Below are 22,225 nucleotides of genomic sequence, written 5' to 3' on the forward strand. Positions count from 1 at the left end.
TTACAAAGAATGTGACTTTGTTTGATGAAGGTCTTTTGGGAGGGAAATCTACAGATACATAAAATATTTAATGTATCTTGAACTCTTGATGGAATAGGTGATAACATACTTAGAACACAAAATGGAATGATACTTGCCAGTTGGATAAGTGACTAGACAAAATCCTACTGAAACCATAGAGGGAGTTTGGATAAAATAAAACAGTGGAAGCTGGGTGTGGCTCATTTCTTGTGACAATTATACTGAGATGCAAATAACAGGGGAAGCTGTGTACATAGTTTATTACTGACTGTAATAAATACACCACACTAATATAAGATGTGAATAATAGTGAAAGCTGGGTATAAAGTATATGGGAACTCTGTGTACTACTTCACAATATTTGTTTTGTAAATTTAAATACAACCTGAAATAAAATGTTATTTGAAAACAAAACAGAAATGAGATTACTAAATACAGAGACCATGCAATGGAGGATGAAAAGGACTCTCCAAAGTTCTGTTCTGCTTAATAAGGCAACCACTAGTCACACGTGAGTATTTCAATTTAAATTGACAAAACTTAGTTGTACTACCCACATGCAGATACTGAACTTTTCTGTTGCTGCAGAAAACTTATTGCACAGTGCTCCTCTTTGGTGAACAGTCTAAACATGAGTTAGTTATACCTCAGCTCTACCACTTGGTAGTTGCAATTCTGGACAAATTAGGGAATCTGGACAACTTAATGAATCTCACTAGTAGTTGGCTTTCTCATTAGTAAAACAGATAGGTAACTGTTATCCCAGTCCCTGAGCTGCCGAAAGGATCAAGATAAAGGGCACATAACAGTGCTTTGGAAAGCTATATAATGCCAGAAAAAGCTTAGCTACTAAGGTTTTATATTTTTATGTGATTTGGATTATGAAGTCCAAAATCATACCAAAAGACTATATACTTATTTTTTTAAAAAGATGTATTTACTTACTTATTTGAGAGGTAGAGTTACAGAAAGAGGGAGAGAGAACAAAAGGTCTTTCATCCACTGGTTCACTCCCCAAATGGCTCTAACAGTTGGAACTGGGCCAATCCAAAATCAGGAGCCCAGAGCTTCTTCCATATCTCCCATGTGGGTGCAGGGGCACAGGCACTTGGGCCATCCTCCACTGCTTTCTTAGGCTCATTAGCAGGGAGCTGTATTGGAAGAGGAGCAGCAGGGAGATAAACCGGCACCCACATGGGATGCTGGTGCCAAAGGTGGTGGCTTTACCTGCTACACCACAGCCCTGGCCTCAACTATGCTTATCACATGTACCTTTTTACAGTTTTAATGCAAGTTGGATTTTTTTTTTACTGTTTAAACTCCAAATTTTATGGCTTCTTTATATTTCCTTTCCTTTCTTTTTGGTAACAAAAGAAGAAAAAAAACACGTCTTCAGATTTTTCTTAGCAAATAAACGCCTACAGTAGCCACATGAGTAACAGAAATTAGTGAAGTGGCTGTGGTGAGGTCATGGCAAACTGGAGAACTTATGTTTTGTCTAAACTGCTTAGGTGCTACTCAGCTCCTGCCAATCATGGCCATTTAGGAATGTTGACCTAGGGTAGCCAGAGAATGATTCTTAAAAAAAAGAACGCCAGATATTTTTTAGGCAAATTAAAGAAAATTAAGAAACCATATGTGGTCTGTGGTTGCCACTATGTGACCTCTGATTTCTAAGACCCTGTGGCAGTTTCTTAGGGTACTCCAAATGGACAAAATTTACTTCCCAGAGCACTTCAAGATGAAAGAGAAATGAAGTTCACAATGTTACTTTATGTAAATTGCCAGTCCCTAGTACTAAAGTTATTTCTAGGGTTGCTAAAATATTAACACTTGAAAAGGAAAAAAAGACAAGAAAAATTACATTATTCTTATAAGATTTTTGCCCAAGTTTTACTGTAATTAAAGAAAATATTTTTTCTTTTTTCATTGTCACTCCATTGGAAAATTACTGGAAACCTGGGGGAAAACTATAGTATTTTCAATAAAAGCTAAAGTCACTACTGATGAATGAGTTAAGAAATAAAAAAAAAAATCCTGATTTGGAAAGCTTAATGCCATAAAGCAAAGCAAATCTTTTAATTCTCACAGTAATTTAAATACCGTATACTCAAAAGCCCATTAAATGTAAAAGGTTTCTGTACTGTATATGGAAGCACACATAATTTTTTATTCCAAGGGTACTTAACTATATTTTATTGTTATCATATGCCCACCCAAGGTACCAGCAGTTGAGGCCTTTTTATTCAGTTGATAATTCAAATATCATTTCTAATACAAATATATGGTTTATCATGCTTATTTATCACTAACTTGGTACACTTCATAATTGCATTACAACCCCATTGTGTACTGAATACCACTTACAGTTCAAACTACTCAAGACAAGCACTGCTACTTTCAAGAGAAGATTGGCAGTAATTAAACGTCTTATTTAGTAGTTGTTGGTAACCATTTTTTAAGGAGAAAAAAACAAAAGAAAGCAGTATAGATATGTTTAATTTGATAATTGTATTTTATTAATGAGATCTATTTTGGATAATACTTTAACTGGGGGGTTAAAACAAAGATGTGTTGAAGTGTTTCGGTTTCTTTGCTATGAAATCGAATGAGATGGCAATGTTTTGTAATCCATCAATGAGAATAATTGAAACATCTGTGACCTACATGGCATAAAAGTAATTTAAATTATATCAGATCACTAATAATAATAATAAAAAACAATAGTACTTTGCACCCCCTCTCAGAGGAATTTCAAAGTGCCTTTTTATAAAATATTTATTTATTTAAAAGGCAGAGTTACAGAGAGGTAGAGAGGTAGAGAGAGAGGGGGAGGTCCTCCACCTGCTGGTTCACTCCCCAAATGGCCACAACGGCTGAAGCTGGGCCGATTCAAAGCCAGGATCCAGGAGTTTCTTCCAGGTCTCCCATGAGGGTGCAGGGGTCCAAGGACTTGGGCCATCTTCTACTGCTTTCCCAGGTGCATTAGCATTCTGGATGGGAAGTGGAGCAGCCAGGACTTGAACCTGCGCCCATGTGGGATGCCGGCACCACAGGTGGAGGCTTTACCTGCTACGCCACAGCACCAGTCACTCAAAGTACTTTTTAAAGATGCTATTTTTCCTTCTTTGAACAAATAAGACAACTAAATCAAAGAGTAATAATGGTTCACCATGCACAAAGTGAGTCAGTGGCAAACCAAGTACACATTTTCTAACTTGCTCAGTCTCCTACCGTTGTATTGGACAATTACTCTGTTAGACTATGTCTTAGAGGTTACACCCAAGACACAGCTTTCTCCAGATTTCTTGTGGGCTTACTATTTTCTTCCCCAGGCCCAGCCTATTAATAGCACTGTTTACAAACCTGCAGTGCCATCAGCTCACATGCTGATCCACTGAGGGTCACCTGGGGAGGGAAGAGACGCCCGGCCTGCAAGCCTCTCAGCAGCTCCTCACCTCCCAGAGCCGACCTCCAGACGTTTCAAGAGATAACAAAGGCTGACCAACTAAGTAATAAACAGGGAGTCCTAGAAGAAATTCAAAGAGAGCAAAGTCCTTAAACAGGTAGCACTGGCTATCACCAGAAAAACCTGTAAGCAAAATGGTCAGATGCTGTCATTATGCACAAGCAGACTCTGGAGAACAAGGAAGGAACAGGGATAAGCAGGGACAGTCTTTATCTCAAGTGAGTTTTCTTGAACTTTCAAAGATTAGGGGTATTTAGTCTAATGGTTAAGGCAGCTATATCCCTTACAGAGCACCTGGGTTCAAGTCCTGCTCTGCTACTGATTCAAGCTCTTTGGCAATATGCACTCTGGGAGGCAGCAGGTGATGGCTCCAGTGGTGGGGTCCCTGCCACCCACATGGGAGACCTAGATTGAGTTCCTGGCTCCCAGCTTTGCCAAGATACAGCCCAGGCTGTTTTGGATCTTTGGGAAACAAACTAGCAAATGGGAGCTTCCTGCCTTGCCACTTTTGCGCCTCTCAAATAAATAAAACTTATTTAACTTAAGGGGCCTTAAAAAAGTTCATGGAAAATCTATGTTATGGAAAAAACTATGCATTGATTTCAAAAAACTTTTCTCCAAAGCAAATGTATTTTTCATATTCCATGAACTTTTTGAAGTACCCTCACACAGCAGGGCATTAGTTTAATTTGTTAACCTTAAGGTTTGAACAAAGAAGTTTCTAGGCTGGAATTTATGTAATTTCCTGGAGATGCATGATATCACAGCACAATTATTTAGTCAGGAAGTAGGAAAACTGGCATGGGCATGGTGCCGTGATTAAATCATCACTTGAGGCTGGCGCCGCGGCTCAATAGGCTAATCCTCCGTCTGCGGCGCTGGCACACCGGGTTCTAGTCCCAGTCGGGACACCGGATTCTGTACTGGTTGCCCCTCTTCCAGGCCAGCTCTCTGCTGTGGCCCAGGAGGGCAGTGGAGGATGGCCCAAGTCCTTGGGCCCTGCACCCGCATGGGAGACCAGGAGAAGCACCTGGCTCCTGGCTTCGGATCAGCGAGATGTGCCGGCCACAGCGGCCATTGGAGGGTGAACCAACAGCAAAAGGAAGACCTTTCTCTCTGTCTCTCTCTCTCACTGTCCACTCTGCCTGTCCCAAAAAAAATCACCACTTGAGACATCCACAACCAATATAGAGTATCTGGTTCAAGTTCCACCCACTTCACTTCTGATCCAGCTTTCTGATGATGTCTACCCTGGAAGGCAGCAGTTAATGGCTGGGTCCCTGGCTCTGAGTGTCAGCCTAGCCCAGATCTGACTGTTGTGGGTATTGGGAGAATGAACCAGTAGTGGATGGAGGATCTCCCTTTCTTTCTGCCTTTCAAACATAAACGAATATAAACAAATAAAAGTTTTTAGACATTTATTTAAAAAAAATAAAGTGGGAAAATTAAGATGGGAATCAAGGGGCTGGAGCTATAGCATAGTAGGGTAAGCCTCTGCCTGCTGCACCAACATCCTATTTGGGCACTGGTTTGAGTCCTGGCTGCTCCTCTTCTGATCCAGCTCTCTGCTATGGCCTGGGAAAGCAGTGGAAGATGGCTCAAACGCTTGGCCCCTGTACCCACGTGGGAGACCCAGAAGAAGCTCCTGGCTCCTAGCTTCAGATTGGCCCAGCTCTGGCCATTGTGGCCATTAGGGGAGTGAACCAGCGGATGAAAGACCTATCTCTGTCTCTGTCTCTGTAACTCTGCCTCTCAAATAAATAAATAAATCTTAAAAAAAACAAAGATGGGAATTAAGTCTAAATGGAGAGAGAAAATGGCGTGAGCTAAATGTTCAATAAATATATGGATATGTGGATGGAAAACATTTTACAATACAGTTGGAGGCTATGGTGAGAAACAGCAGAGAAACAAGGATGGAGTCACAAAGTAGTGTATTCTTGAAAACATGGATTTCACATGTCATTTAACAGGCTCTTCTGTATAGATGCCATCAGACACACAACAATGTATCAAGCATGGCCCCTATCTTCGAAGTTATAATGCAATTAGGACAGTGCCTGAGAACCACAGAAGTTTATAGGGTAAAGAGATCATTTCTGGCTGGGAAGCCTTAAGGTATGACTAGAACGCCAGCAGGCAGAGACTGGGCTGAGGTTGATGATCCAGGCAGGGGACACCACATGAGCAAAGAGGGATGTGGCCAAAGTGGAGTCAAGGTCTGCTCAGACACTGCTGAGGGGGTCTAATTTGAAGGCACCACTCAGGTTCTGTCTGCATCTTCGAAGGTACAAAGAGATGGATAATCGGTTTACTATCACCAGGACTGCAAAACTGATACATGAAGTTGGCTAAGCTCCTTCTCCTGCCTTGACACCCCACGGCACCTATTCTGTCCCAAATCACTGAGGACAGACAACCTTATAAAACTGCAGAAGGCTACTCCCTCCAGGACCAGCCAGCTGGGCCTTGAGTAAGCTGAAGAGGACAGCAGGTGGGAAAGGGTCAGGAAACTCAAACTGTGGAGGCTCTTAAACACCTCGTTTGGCCTAGCTTCCACCTAATACCTTTCCAGTAACCTACTGAGTCTCCTCAAGGAGCCACCACCCTCCCTGGCAGCCCTTTCCTACTTTTATGATGTAAGTTAATGGGGGAAAATAACATGCATTTTATAGCCAATTTTGTTGAAATGCATTTATTTCATCTCCAGTTTGCTCATTATCAGAAAACAGTTTCTTCTTGCTTTTCCCTAGCCTCTTTTTTTCTTCACTTTATCTCTGATACTATATTACTTCATATAGCACCATAAATGCTTCCTTTATCTAGGAAATAATCCTTGTGTTTGACTTCATTTTCCTTTCTACTGTCTATTTAAATTGTTTCCTAGATGCCACCAGTCTCCCTTTCTATATCAAACTTAATGCATATTTGACAGGAAGCAAAATTAAAGTTCGAAGAGTTTCACTAACTCTGAAATTCTCAACATTGTGGGTGTGCATCAGAATCACCGGTGGAGATTCTGAAAGAATACAGTGACATGCCCCCACCACCACCACCACCTTGCACTGACTGATCTGACATCCAGCAGTGGCATGTGGGCACCTGTCACTTTCAAAAGTGCAAAAGGTCCACCCTGGTGGTTCAGCGTCCTGCTAAAAGGTCCATGACTTGGACTCCATTTGGCTTTCTCCTTACAGCTACAACCATTGTTCTTCACCCTCCCAGTTACTAGTGGAAAACATGCTACAGGGACACAAACAAAACAAACAAACAAAACAGGAATGTTAGTGGATTGTTCATATTTCCACTTATTTCAGTAAGTACAGATAATTGAGTTCTCTTTTTTCATAAACTTCTGACATAAATGCTGCATTGAGAAATAAAACTAAAACAGTACCAGGATAGGTTTTAACATTAAACTGTTTTAAATACATGTCTGGTGTTGTGCTAGATGCTGGTGATAAAAATCTGAACAAAACATGGAAAATGACAGGCTGCAGAAACCAGTTCAAATACGCTAACTGTAACACTAAGTACTACAATAGTCATTTGGACAAAGTGTTATTCTCAGAAGTAAAACCTACTGATATTTACTGCATGCTTACTATGTGCCAGGCACTGTTCTAGGTATTTTACATGTTGCCTAGTTTAATGCCCTGTGTGTTTTATATGTTACCATGTTTCCATATTAATCTACTTAATTTTGAATCCTATAAGGTAGGCGCTGTTGTCATTCCTGGTTTATAGATGAGGTAGGGCAGGAACAAAAAGTCTCCCACCCAAGGTTCCTTACCCAGTAGCCTGGAAAGCTAAAACTGGCACTGGGTATTCTGGCTCCCGAGCTTGGATTAGCCTATGTTGCCCAGATCAATGCCCTTGGTGCTCAACCAGTGCTATCGGAAGGGATAAAACAACAAATATTTTCAGAGCACTCACGTAGTACGCCTGAAGCCCCTCCTTCCGAAAACTCCTGCCCACTACAGGCTAGAACCTTTGAATATTTATAGGATTCCTTAAAACCCAGGCCAGGCCAAAGACAAATATTATCTTTCTCTCAACTTCAGCAACAGGATCAAAATTTAGGTTTTCATAGCTAAACCTTAAATTGATCCCTTCCCTTCTCTGCTTCTCTAACTAGACGATTATGGAGCCAAACTAAAAGTAACATTTTGAGGCTATTGCTTCTAAGAATTTCCCACATGCCTAGCCTGTAACAGTGACACTGTGCTGCAATGAAAAGGGTATTTCCTTGGAATAAGGTGAGAAAGAGAGGCAGATAAAGACATGCACTTCAGGTTGAAAGAAGGAAAAACGTTTCCTGATTCAGAGCTCAAGGCTGCTGCCAACAGCTTGTTTTGTTCCCAAAGATCAGCACACAAAATTTCAGAGCTGGAGGGAAAAGATTTGGATGCTAAGTTAGTTGGGTAGCAGGGCATGATTCCTTTGGGGGCAGAAAAAAAATAGCAAAACCTTTATAAAAGATGAGCAAGTAGGCTGTGAAAGGAATGACCCCTCCCATATAGGGAAAGCAATTTGCATCTACAGATCTCAATGGTATGACCTCCTTCAAAGAGTGAAAACCTCAATGGAAAGCCACTATATACCCAAGAAAAGCTGTGCCGGTAATTTGTTGAGCTGCATACAGACTAACAAACAGGAGTGGTTAACCTGGCGCACCATGCACTATAGAGATATTTTTTTTTAAGTAGGCTTAGTCAGCTAATCTTGTTGAGATTTCTCTCATAGTACTGATTTCTTATTCTCAAAATAAATTAAGAGGCTTCATTCAAAATTCCCTGTGGTCTACCAGCTTGAGTTTGTTGGGTGTCTTTGATTGTCTCTTGTCTTTAGATTTCCCTGCCTCGTCTCTTTAGATTTTGCTGTGCCCTTTGGTATTTCCCGTTAGTCCATGTCTGGAATAGCTAATTACATGGTAGCATAATTCCTGCCCGTACAACAAGGAATAGCAAAACCTTGCTAATTCACACCAGTGACTGAAAGACTCTCGTGTAAGTTACTGAATTATGCAAATGAGCAATAAGAAAGATGATTCAAAACTGTATTTCATTCATTTATTTTGACAAGTGTAGTTTAGTCTTAATTATTTTGAAAATTTCTTTGTAGCATACTAATAAATTTACTGTGGCACATTTGTTAAAAGTGATAAAGCCTTTACTAACAGCGACCAGAGTATGTTACATAGAGTGTGTCCTGCAGTCAGATTCATCTTCTGACTCTTTTCTCTTGGATTTCACTAACTTTCCATTACTGTTCTTTATTCTTTAGGTAAGACAATATATGGTAAATCAATAAAACACAGGAATTATTCTGGCAGAACAACTCACTGACTTCATCAACAGATTTTGTGTATGTTTATCCTTTTATCGTAATGTTAGTAACAAACAAACAAAGTCAGTCATGCTTTAAGTAAACATTTTTACATTCTAAGGTCATAATGCTAATAGGACTTTATTTTTATCTCCTAAATAAAAGTAGTTCAGTCTGCCATTCATCCCTCTTAATTTCTATTTCTGTTTTGTTTTGTCTTACCATACTTCTTTCTTTTAAAGACATCTGTTTTAAGATAAGTGGATGTATCACAGTATGTAACATTTCCATGTCAAAATACTTACATTATTATATTCTGAGCTAAATTATTTAAGAGAGGAAAACATTTAGATACACTTTTGACAGATATATCCTGGAGGATAGATCAATTTCTTTCAAAGTACCACCACTGGATACAGTGGGGAGTAGAGAGAGAATGCCCTTCCAGCTCACAATCCTGGGTTTAAAGCTTCCCACAGACCAGCCTCTTGATGGGGATGTTAGACTCCCAAGCTTTGCTAAGGTCTTTCAGCTCTTTGAAGTTGTTTTTTCATCTGAAAAATGACAACTACTCCTATCCAAAGGGGCTGTTTTGGAAAAGCAAAAGATAACAGATGTGAATGTTCTCCATAAAAAGTAAAGACCCATAGAAAATAGGTATTTTAGAGGGTGAATGCATGAATAAATAAACAATCAGAAGTATTATCACCTGTACAAGCAGGAACTAAGTCTTGCTTATTCAAACTTGTGTCCTTTTCCTATTGCAAAGTGCAGAGACCCAACAAATACTTGAATGAATTAGGTGAGGGCGCAGGACATGAACAGTGGCAGAGCAAATCAGACTTAAACAAAGATCTGGTTTTGTAATGCTACTGGTGAGTTTGGTGTGCCAATAATTTCTTTCTTCTTCTTCTTCTTCTTTTTTTTTTGACAGGCAGAGTTAGACAGTGAGAGAGAGAGACAGAGAGACAGAGAGACAGACAGACAGACAGAGAGAAAGGTCTTTCTTCCATTGGTTCACCCCCAAAATGGCCGCTACAGCCGGCGCTGCGCTGATCTGAAGCCAGGAGCCAGGTGCTTCCTCCTGGTCTCCCATGCAGGTGCAGGGCTCAAGCACTTGGGCCATCCTCCACTGCCTTCCCGGGCCACAGCAGAGAGCTGGACTGGAAGAGGAGCAACCAGGACAGAATCTGGTGCCCTGGACTGGGACTAGAACCCCGGGTGCCTGTGCCGCAGGCGGAGGATTAGCCTAGTGAGCCGCGGCACTGGCTATCTTAAAACAAGAGAAGTATATCAATGTCTAAAATCAGGTAACAAACCTACCTTTTTATCAACACAGCTGTCTTAAGCCTTCAGCTCTTGGAGAGTGTGCTAAGGCTCACAAAATAAGGAGAAAAAGGTTTCCCAAAACCTTTCCATCAGTAGAATGCAATCAATGTTTTAATTCAATTTACTGCAATGACAGGATACTAATTCTGTCTAGTTACCATCCTGTTGGCCACAGGAGCTGAATAAATTCATGACAACCACAGGAAGGACTATTGGTGATGGGTTTTCTTTGTGTATGAGGATTAGCAAGATGTGGACAAGATGGTACAGCATAAAATAATGAATAAGGACTAACAATGTGAAAAATCAACATCATATCTTGGCCTGGGGCTATACCACAAAACCACTATTTGACTCAAACAATTAAAGTAGATTCTCTTAGATAATTATGGCTACTGTAAAGAATGATAGGACAATGAAGACATAATGCCAATTTATATGAAAGACAAGAAAGCAAACCAAAAAAAGTGTTTAAACGATGTCAGTTTCAAAATTAAATCTGCACTGTAATCGCAAAATGAGGCCTAAGCAAACACTCAACTTTTAATCATTAAAGACTTTACTGGTATAGTACAAGCAATTGGCTAAAAAAAGAAAACAAAGTATCAACCACCAAAACCAAAAACAAAGATGAAGACGATACATGCAAGGCTGTGCTGTTTCACTAGGGGAGCATACACACTTCTGAAATCTTGAGAAGAAATGTTAGCATAATAGAGTTAAGGCAAATAAAAAAATGATTAAGACATGAAATTCTGGGCTAAGTAGATGAGGAAAGATTCCCAAGAGGAAAAGAACGTGTAATTTAAAAATAATCCATAACTACTAGAGAAAAATACGAGTTAGACTAAACCTGTTTAAACCCCAAACATCTCTGTGATCATGAAACAATTTTAGATGACTATAAATCCTTTAATTTGTTTGAAGTAAATGAGACTGGAATTTTCATATTGTTCATTGACTTTTTCTAAAAAATTTACATTTATTAGAAATTTTAGTTGCTATAAAAAGTCACAAAGTCAATAACTGATAAAACCACAGAGTGCTTCTTTAGGAAGCTGTAAGAAAAAAATGGAATGCTGCCTAAGACTATAGAGTACAGTTTTTTAATAATTTAAGTCTGCATTTTTTAAAGTAACTATTAGGTATCTTAAGGGCCATTTCAGTACATTTCTAATGAAAAACACTAAAATAGTGGAAAGAAACTTTGGTATAACTCAAGTACTTGATTTAGGTTATAATGTATGTATTTGTTGCATAAATATCGATATTCAGTATTCATTCCTGAAACTCAAAGTACATTCTATCACAATAATTGAAGGATCTACTTCTTTTTCTGCCATGAGTATTATAAGCCATTTCCTCCTAATTAATGTGCAATTAATTCAACCAACCTCCAATTAATCTTCTAAAACATTGCCTTACTTAGACAATAAAGCAGTCTTTAGTCTGGGTTTTAAACCTGGGCTAAAATAGACTCCTACAGACCAAAAATGGTTCTGGGATTTCTCTTTGTGGTGTAATTTAGATGTCATATCTAATTTGCTGTCATGACTATTGTTTCACTGTGCAATTTGTATGTCGTTTTGAATGGTAAAGGCATCATGGCTTTATTGAATTAAACCTTCTGTCTTTATTTAGGGTCTGATGTTACATGTTTGTGCATTTATGTTTATGTCTCAAAAGCTGCATTTGACATCAAGTAGCAGAAAAAGACTACGCTCTTTTGATATGTTTCCTCATGTTAGTAAATATAAACACAAACTGGAAAACATCCTCCAAATTCAAGAAACAGAATACCGAATATTATTATTATTGCTCTTAAAGGCAGAGATAGTTAAACAAGCCATCCACATTATAGAATTATGGAAGGCATGGCTGTTTTATAACCTAAATGCCTTGATTGTCAATTCTACTAATCAATTATTTCCTAAGTAAGATCTGCCCTTTCTAAACAGTTTTTGTGATACCTATCTGAAATCTTAGATACTATTCTTACCACAACTCCATAATCACCAAGAAATTAAAATGTTCCCTGACTTTAATTCATAAAGGACCAAGGCCATTTTACATATCCCACAATACTCAGTTTAGTGTGAGTCTACCTGCAGTTGCCCTTGTCCTGGCCTATGAGTTCAAGTTCCAAAGTAAAGCCATGACTAAGAAGACTAACCATGGAAAGCCTTGCACTAGACCATTGGAATAGCCTTTTAAGAAATTTTTTGTGCATGAAATTTCATAAAGTTTTTACTAGATAATTACACTTCCTGATTTTGTAATTAGTGGAAGTACATGCAATTACATAATAATTATGATAGTAATTACGTAATTAAGATGTATAATTATGTAGTAAAAAACATCATGGAAATAAAACCATCTACTGTGTAAGCACAATACATTTTAAAAGTAAATTCACTAGCTCAACTGCTTAAAAATACTTTTCTTCAAAATAAAGTGATTAGCTCACATTATGGTTTAATTGCTTAAAATTGTTTAATTTTTTCTCATTGGTGATAGAAATACATTTTTTAAAAGTACATGGAAAAAAATCTGATATTTTCCCCACTTTCATTACTCATAAAATAACAGTATGTTTTGTAAATGAAGACCATCAACCACTGCACTATCACAGATACTCCAGTATTGTTGTACGTGTCACCCCACAGAAAGGCTGTAACAGGAAGTGATTTTGTAAAATGAATAATACATCTGTTATCCTCACACACCTCTACATCCCTTGGTACATGAACGCACAACTAATGAGTGCATATTTACAGAAATGGGCTTAAAGAAAAGGCAAATAATTAGAATCCAGAAATTTGCTCCCCGAATATACAGCAAGTTTCATATACTACTTCAGCTATGCTAAACAGGGTAAGAGCAAACAAACAGGCACACAACACTTCTACATATGGGCAAAGCAACCAAGGTGCCAATTTCCTGGAAGATATAGTTTCCTCTTCTGTTACACTGTAAAGTCATCTCTAGTTAAGAACAAAATAGAAACAAAACTCCCAGTATTCACAGGAAAAATGGCAGTGTGACGTGGGTTCCAGGCTGCCATGGGAAACATCAACTTTGTCATTCTTACAGTGAGCATAAAAACAGCAAAGTTGGCAACAGAAAGAAAGTAAATTTGAAAGTAAACTTTTCAGTAGCAAACTAAAAGAAAATCCTGCTTCCACTAAAACAAAACAAAACAAAACAAACAAAACAAAAAACAGTTCAGTGCCTTGAAATTTTTGCCAATGTGCTAAATCAATGTTGTAGTGAGGTCCAGAACATAGTGTTGGGTAAAACTTCACTCTGGGCATACTACAGCATGGCTGTTATACGAAGTGAGTACAGAACGACATTCTGTTTCTTTCTTTTTCAAGCCATTCATCTTAAGAAGCTGGAAACTAGTTTGAAAATCCTAATTTGCTTCTCCCTGTTCCTTTCAGTTAAGAAGAAACAAAGTAGAACTCATACTTTCTACTTTTTGTCCCGTCTCCTGGCCTGTGTCAAGCCACACTACATTTTTAGTTTAATTACAGAATATATTTCAAAATAACAAGTTGTGATATTAATTTTACCACAAACTTGGGCAAGCCTTCTGTAGTTTGCATTTCTGTCATTTTAAAGTTCTACCAAAAGGATAGCCCTGGGGGCCAGCAAAGTGAGTGGGTAAAGCCTGTGATGCCGGCATCCCACGTGGGCAACAGTTCTAGTCTCAGCTGCTCCACAGCTGCTCTAGCTCCCTGCCAATGTGCCTGGGAAAGCAGCAGAAGATGGCCAACGTGCTTGGGTCCCTGCATCGAAGTAGATGAAGCTTCTGGCTCTTGGCTTCAAGCCCCAACAGTCATGGCTATTTGGGCAGTAATGGAAGACTACTGGGCAGCTGATGGAAGACTCCGCTCTCTGTCTCTCCTCTCTTTCACTGTTGACTCTGCCTTTCCAGTACATAAAATAAATTCTTAAAAAAAAAAGCAAGCTCTAATCAATCAATAAATAAAATGGAAGTTGGCTTTAGTTAGTAATTGAGGAGAGTGCCTTAGACCAGTGCTTCTCAAACTTCAATATGCCTGGGAATCCCCTGGAGATCTTGTTACACTGCAGACACTGAAGTGGAACAGGGCTCTGGGAAGGCCCTGATATTCTGCATTTCTAATAAGCTGCCAGGTGATGCCTATACTGTTGATATACTGATCATATTTTGGGTAAGAAGGTCTAACGTTTGCCTTAGAAAAAAGTTGATTTGGGCTCATTTGTGTGTTATTTTATCCCTTAACTGCCAAATCCTTTCAATAATTATTTCAAGTTGAGTAAAACTGCTTTTCTTCAATTTTAGTGTTTATAACACTTATTATAAAAGCAGAACATTCCCAGAGTTTATAAATTAGAAAGCATATAAGATAAAGAATAAAATTTGTTATCCACCCAAAGACTGTCAAAAAGTTCTAGTGTTTCTTACTAATTTTTCCACCTTCTTTTCACCACAAACTAGAATCTAATGGTTATATAGTTTATCTTTCTTTTTTTTCCTTTTTTTTTTATTTGACAGGCAGAGTGGAGTGTGAGAGAGAGAGACAGAGAGAAAGGTCTTCCTTTTTGCCATTGGTTCACCCTCCAATGGCCGCTGCGGCCGGCTCATTGCGTTGATCCGAAACCAGGAGCCAGGTGCTTCTCCTGGTCTCCCACGTGGGTGCAGGGCCCAAGGACTTGGGCCATTCTCCACTGCCTTCCTGGGCCACAGCAGAGAGCTGGCCTGGAAGAGGGGCAACCAGGATAGAATTGGGCGCCCCAACCGGGACGAGAACCCGGTGTGCCGGCGCCGCAAGGCGGAGGATTAGCCTGTTAAGCCACGGCACCGGCCATAATGGTTACATAGTTTTATACTTTAACATAACCTTTTCCTATGTCATTGAAGATTAAAACTATGCAATATTTAACAACAACAAAAAGTTCAGGATTATGAGTTATTCTTCTATAAAAATCATTTTCGAAAAAAAGTTCTTTATGTACTTCTACAATCACTTTCTAATCATAAACAGATAGTTAACTATGCTCTGAACTGGCAAACTGGAACCCCCCACTGTAACATTTTCTTTAAACCAATCACAGCAACAGGGTTTTCAATAAAAACCAACCTTAGATTAAGATTTTTATTTTTATTTATTTATTTATTTGACAGGTAGAATTACAGATAGTGAGAGAGACAGAGAGAGAGAGAAAGGTCTTCCTTCCATTGGTTCATTTCCCAAATGGTCACAACAGCTGGAACTGCGCTGATCAGAAGCCAGGAGCCAGGTGCTTCTTCCTGGTCTTCCACATGGGTGCAGGGGCCCAAGCACTTGGGCCATCCTCCACTGCCCTCACGGGCCACAGCAGAGAGCTGGACTGGAAGAGGAGCAACCGGGACAGAATCCGGCACCCATATGGGATGCCAGCACTGCAGGCAGAGGATTAACCTAGTGAGCCATGGTGCCGGCCCCTAGATTAAGATTTATTTTAAAGGGAGAAAGAGTGAGAGCAAGAGTGAGCTCTTCCATCTGCTGGTTCGCTCCCATGTGCCTGCAATAGCTGAAATTAGGGCCAGAGCCACCACGTGGGAGACAGTACATAAGTACTTGAGTTATCAACGACTACCTTCCCAGGTACATTAGCAGGAAGCTGGATTGGAAGCGGGGTAGCCAGGACAGGGGACTGAAACAGGCACTCTGACATGAGACATGGGTATCCCAAGCAGCAGGCAGCTTAACCTGCAGTGCTAGAATGCCTGCTTCAGATCATTTTATATATTTTTTTATTTATTTTATTTTTTTAAAATTTTTTTTTGATAGGCAGAGTGGACAGTGAGAGACAGAGACAGAGAGAAAGGTCTTCCTTTTGCCATTGGTTCACCCTCCAATGGCCGCCGCGGTAGGCGCGCTGTGGCCAGCGCAACGCGCTGATCCGATGGCAGGAGCCAGGTGCCTATCCTGGTCTTCCATGGGGTGCAGGGCCCAAGCACCTGGGCCATCCTCCACTGCACTCCCTGGCCACAGCAGAGAGCTGGCCTGGAAGAGGGGCAGCTGGGAAAAGAACCGGCGCCCCGACTGGGACTAGAACCCGGTGTGCCGGCGCCGCAAGGCGGAGGATTAGCCTAGTGAGCCGCGGCGCCGGCGATCATTTTATATATTATATGTAATATGATATATATGCCAGAAAATGAAACCAAAGGAAAATAAAATTTAAAGCTGCCCATCTCTAAATCTATTTTCATAGAGAAAAATGTTTTTCACAATTATAAAAAGCATAACTAAGAAGAGAAACATGGTGTTTAAGTGAATGATTACTTTTATATGTATCTGGTAAATGTAAATTGCTTTTTGTGTATATGTGTTTTACCATTTATCATTTATTAAAAGCAGGTATAAAGCTAATCTTGAAAATTCAACAGTTAGTGTTTCAGGGAAATAACCCAAACTGCAGGCTTGAAACGTAGCATAAGATGAAACGGATCAGCTAGGCACTCTCTGACATAGCCTGCTTTTGAATATCTTCCAAGGATTTAACAGAGTAAATTATGAGAATGTCAGCTGGCTTAGAGAGGATTCTAGGGGCTCTCTGCTACTTTGATTTCAGTACTTTAACAATGATAAAACTCTTGTACTTTTGCTTTAGCAGTTTGGGAAATAGAGTAGAAATCCTTAACACTGAGAAGGGACCTGGCAAGATACCCTAAGAAATCTCCAAGTTCCATTTTTAGTAATGCATATAATTTCTTCTATACAACTCTTATTTTGGGGCTTAAAAATACATAGTACACTTTTAGATCCCTTTACTTTCCAATACTAGCTGTTGTCTTTCTTTTGGAGACCATTTCCCTTTGAGTAACACAATTATTACAACTTGCTGAGTGTAACTAGTTGATGGAGAGCAGAGAACAGGACGTTATGGCAGTGAAGGTAAGGAGCAGTCAGCTTGGCTCACGCACCAGTCAAGTGACCCAATATTCTTTCAGTTCAGTCCCAATTTGGCATTAGGCAAAGCACAGATACTCCTACAACACCGTCACTTGCCTTCAGTATCACTGGCAAAGAACTAAAGTAAGTGACATGAAATCTGCAATGTCAAGGAACTTCAGTCACTTTAATTTATAGCACATCTGAGTCAAGCCAAGCACTACAGTAGGCTCTAGAACTTTATTTCACAATGCAGTCCATTCAGGGGCACAACTGTTTCCCAGGACTGATTCCTCTAAAAATCTTTAAAATTGCCTTGGTGGCTTCATTTTCCACTAAGATTGAATTTAAGAAATGTTTAGTGAGCTAGCTACCATGGGCAAAGCATAGCTAGCCCAGACACAACCCTCTGCTTCCATGAACTTAGCAGAAGAGAAAGTAAAGCGCAGCAATTCAGGGTAAGAACTATGAGAAGGGCATTCAGAGGTTGCTGTGGGAATGCAAAGGAAGAGAATTTATATTTACATGTGTCAAATCTGCCATCAATATACCCAGCACAATCCACTGCTGCCTCACAGGGCTGTTGAGAGGACTTGAGTTCCACGTGTGAAAGGACCACAGTAAACTATAAAGTACCTTGCAAAGGAACAGCCTAGCTCGGAGTGGCACTAATGGAAACAAGAAATGCCTACATATATGACAATGAAGCCTCAAGAAAAGGCAGAAGAGACAGTACCAAGAAACTGAAACGCTGAAGAAGAAAAGTACTACTACAGAAAGAGAGTGAGCTTAAGAGGGGGAAGTGAGCGCAAGGCTTCACCAGGCTGAGAGGAGCACGGAGCACAGCATGTTAACAGAAGCTGCTCCTGAGGCTGGGGCACTAGAGGTCCCAGGCACGAAAAAGGGTGACCTGGAGATTCCTGCTGGGAAGTCAGGCTTCATAACAGAGACATTTCCCAAGGTTAAATCATCCTTATCCATACGCTACAACTCTAATTCCTTTCTTCAGTAGAGTCCTAAATCCTAGTGTTCCAATTCTGGCAGAGACAAATGCAACATGTTCAAAGGGGTTTAGAGAGAGAGTCACCAAGTAGACCATTTGCTATGGGCTGAAACGTGCTCCCTCCCCTCCAAAATCCATACTGTAGGAAGTCTTCAACTCTGTACCACAAAACGTGACTACATTTGGAAATAGGGCCCTCAAAGAAGCAGTTATGTGAAAATGAGGCCATTTGGGTGGGCCCTCATCCAGAACGACCGGCGTCCTTATAATATGAGGAGATCAGGCACAGAGAGGAACACCGGTGACGACACAGAGAAAATGGTCATTTGCAAGCCACGGAGAAAGGCCGTGGAAGAAGTCAACCCTTCATCCCTGGATATCTAGGCTGCAGCCCTGTTGTTGAAGTCAGGCAGCCCTGGCAGACGATCACATCCTATCACAAACAGCTGACAGAGTTCAGAGGACCTAAGTATCTAAGGAGAGAATAGGAACAGAAAAGAAGTTTCTTTCTGGAAATAAAGAAAGAGCAAATAAACACTGAAGTGAAAAGGCAGCTAGTGGCTCCCAGTCTCTGCGTCTACAACTGGAGCAGACTGGTGGTGGCACTCAGGCCATACAACATTTACCGATCTTTTCTCAGCAGACTCTAAGCTCCTCCAGGGCAGCTGAGAGTTGACCATCCATTCCATTCCTCTCACATGAAGGATGGTATTCAAAGCGTAATAGGAATGATACGGATGTTGTTTTTGTTGTTGCTGAATAAACAACAAAAAGGCTCAGTTGAGAAAAGCGAGTCTGCATTTGTAAGCAGACTTAATTTAGAAAGTTGGGCAAAGACTTGAACTGATTCAGGTTTCCCCAAACTGTTCACTTATCCCTACTCAGGCCAAGGCACCATGGGATGAGGCAGTGAAATGGGACCACTTTGTGCTGAAATCCTGGAAATAGGTTTTTACTTCATATATTGCCACAGTGTTCCTCTAAAACCTCCTTTGGATCCATTATGCCATCTGTGTACATTCTGGAGCAGTTACAATAATAATGCCAAAGCCTCACAGAAATACGATTTTTAAAATGTTATGTAGTTACAGTGAATATGCAGTAAACACTTCACCAAAGTGAATAACAGTCCTTCACCATTTTAAAGGAAAGGGAAAAATACCAAATGGGGTTAATTCACATTATGGACTAATGGCCTGTAAACTTTCATTTGAAAGCAAAGCACAGAAAAAGCTTTGACAGAGCTACTTCGCACTGTAAAAATAAATAAACATCTTTCAAATAATGTGTACGTGTTTTTTCCAAGTCAAATTGCCAAGTTTCAAACAAAAAATTAAAACCACCATCCAGTTACAACCCTTAAAATATAGGCTTTATAATGGAAATGGTAAAACAATCTCGGGAAGGAAGTGTTGCTAGGCAGTGACAGTAAGGGAGAGTCTACAGTCAATACTTCACACCCCAGCTACATGGCACTTGTTGACAGATGATACTTAGAGCCCATACTCAATGATATAACTCTGTGTGTAACGACTGTCATTTTTCACAGGGCTTCTGATGTTAACATCTACTGGTGCTCTGGCCTTGGTCCAAATTGAATAAATATGTTTGTCCTCCGGTTCCTACAGATTTTAAATCCATTTTTATAGCAGGTCCCCCTTGAATGGCAAATCCTAAGAGAGAATTTCACTCTGACTCAGAAAGCAAGAAGCAAATTTATATAGGTTACATTCATTTAAATTTATGGAATTTCCCCCACAATTGTTTTCTTCTGTACTATAAAAGACTACAACTTATATTCTATTCACTTTTGTTTAGCAATCATCCAAGTGATCTGCTCAGAATACCCTGGACAGGGGCTATCAAACTTGGCTGCAGGTCAGAATTAGCTGGGAGGACTTTCTGAAAAGTATAGCTTTCCAAGCTCTATCCCACAGTAGAGCATATGATTCATGGATTTGGACTTTTACTATGGATTGGATTTTTACTATGTCCCAGGTAACTCTTCAGTGAAGTCATATGTCAGGAAATCTCTGCTCTTGGGCCACACTCTTAGGCATAAAAACCACTTGGATTAGTGCAGGATCTGAAAATGCCCTGAGCATGTAAATTCTAGTTAACTCACTCATACATACATTTTTAGGAATAGGAAATGAGCAGAAGGATGTTCAAAGGAAAATAGTTTCAACCTATAAAATCCAATAGAACAAAAGGGATTTTGGAACATTTCATGAAGTTTCTTCTGTTGGATACACATGAGTACAGTTTATACTCTTGTTTTACTTTCTTTAGCTTTCTTTTTTAAAAAGGATTTATTTATTTATTTGAAAGCTAGATTTACAGAGAGAGAGAGAGAATATGAATGAATCTTCCATCCACCGGTTCACTCTCCAAATAGACAAGGGCCAGGGCTGGGCCAGGTGAAAGCCGGAAGCCAGGAGCTTTACTAGGTATCCCATGCAGGTACAGGAGCCCAAGCATTTGGGCCATCTTCCACTGCTTTCCTAGGCACATCAACAGGGAGCTGGAGAGGAAGTAGAGTAGACTGGATCTGAACTGGCACCGCTATCGTATGCCGGCATTGCAGGCAATGACTTTACCTGCTGTGCCATAACGCAGGCCCCTATTTTCTTTAGCTTTCTGAAATTCAAAAGAACCAACAAATAATTCACGTGGTGCTGTTTTTGCCCTGCACTGTTGGGCAGTATATTAATTATAAACAATAATCAAAACGTATTCCAATTCTTAAACTTGTGAAATGGGACTACAGGAACCTGTGTGAATGTAGAGATCCTGTCAACACTTTCCCATTTGCCAAGCAAGCAGCTTCCAAATGGCTATTCTAGTCCCCCTTACTTCAGGAGGAGCAATGTGAACTCCTTGATGTTCTTTAAGAAGCTGGGCTAAGCCTCGGGTGACTTTCCAGATCACTCTTCTACATGTCTCTAAGTGCCACTGGATGTTTTGAAAAGTGTTGACCTCAAAAGATTGACAGAGCCTCTCAGATAGGAATTTTAGAGCTGTAGAGAAGAAAATTCACTCCCTTTGGAGTCTAAGAACATCTAGGGGACAATCAAGGAAGGCTACATTTAGAAATAAGTCATGGGGGAGCAGGTTCTCACATAGTGATACTCAGAAAGATGTAAGAGGCCTGAGAAAAACAGACAATGTATTCATCAGAAAATGATGCACTAGCTTATTTTCTCAAATCATAACTATTTTAAAGGAAAGGTCTTTGGGGGTAACAAAACACAACAGCTATTAATGGCATTACCAGTAAATATGGGAAAAATATTAGTTATGAATAGAAGTTCCAGAACCTAGTTATTAATGAACAGAAGGAACACCTTCTGTATACAAATCTTACTAGTTCATGAAAAATAGACTGTGGAGACAGGCCAAGTCCTTGCTGAACATCTAAACACAAGATACTAATAATATCTGAACCAACTCTTCATTAGTTGCAAAATGTTTTATATTAAAGGACAGCAAAACTAAGTAAGTCAGCACATTTCTAAAAATAATTTCTAGCTTACCTTATAGATGTAAAAACTGAAGTCAATTATGACTAGAATTGAAAACAGGGAGACCAAATCAAGGGCACCATGGAGATTGGTATGTGAGGAAATCCAGCAATTTTTGTAGGTTTTTATATGCTGTTGAGGGTGTCTCCAGTCCCAACACCGACCAGCAAAACATTGAATTGATATTCACTGACAAACAACATAAACACTCTGTAGGCAACTAATAAGAAAAATGTGTAAATTTGCCTTTTTTATTTTCTACATCTAATAGAAAAGTTGTCAATGTGATTTTCAGGTAGGAGAAAAAACATGCACTTGTCATGACATTTTCAAATACTTTAAGTTATGTAACAAAGCTTTTCCCAGACCCATTAAGTCCCACAGTGCTTGCAAGTCTTGTAGAAGGAAACATCGGGTGCAAAGGGCTCCAGGCAGCACCTGATCATATGGCTGAGGCGCCTATCCACTCTTAGGATGGAGTCAATAAAAGAACTCCACCCCATTCCTCTCTTTCAAAATGAACCTAGGCTTTTAGTGAACAGCAGAGACACACTCCAGGTCTATTTTTTTGTGGTAATATCTGGTTTTTGTAGGCCCAATGATTACGTTGCCTATGCTTACTTTA

The 22,225-nt window shown here is 39.9% G+C and overlaps 1 protein-coding gene across 2 annotated transcripts in view; it reads right to left on the reverse strand.

Moving 5' to 3' along the window:
• POLA1 (DNA polymerase alpha 1, catalytic subunit) overlaps positions 1 to 22,225 on the reverse strand; it is a 330,395-nt gene that overhangs the window by 47,205 nt on the left and 260,965 nt on the right. The window lies entirely within an intron of this gene.

This window comes from Lepus europaeus, chromosome X (assembly GCF_033115175.1).
Source record: "Lepus europaeus isolate LE1 chromosome X, mLepTim1.pri, whole genome shotgun sequence".
Classification (NCBI taxonomy): domain Eukaryota; kingdom Metazoa; phylum Chordata; class Mammalia; order Lagomorpha; family Leporidae; genus Lepus; species Lepus europaeus.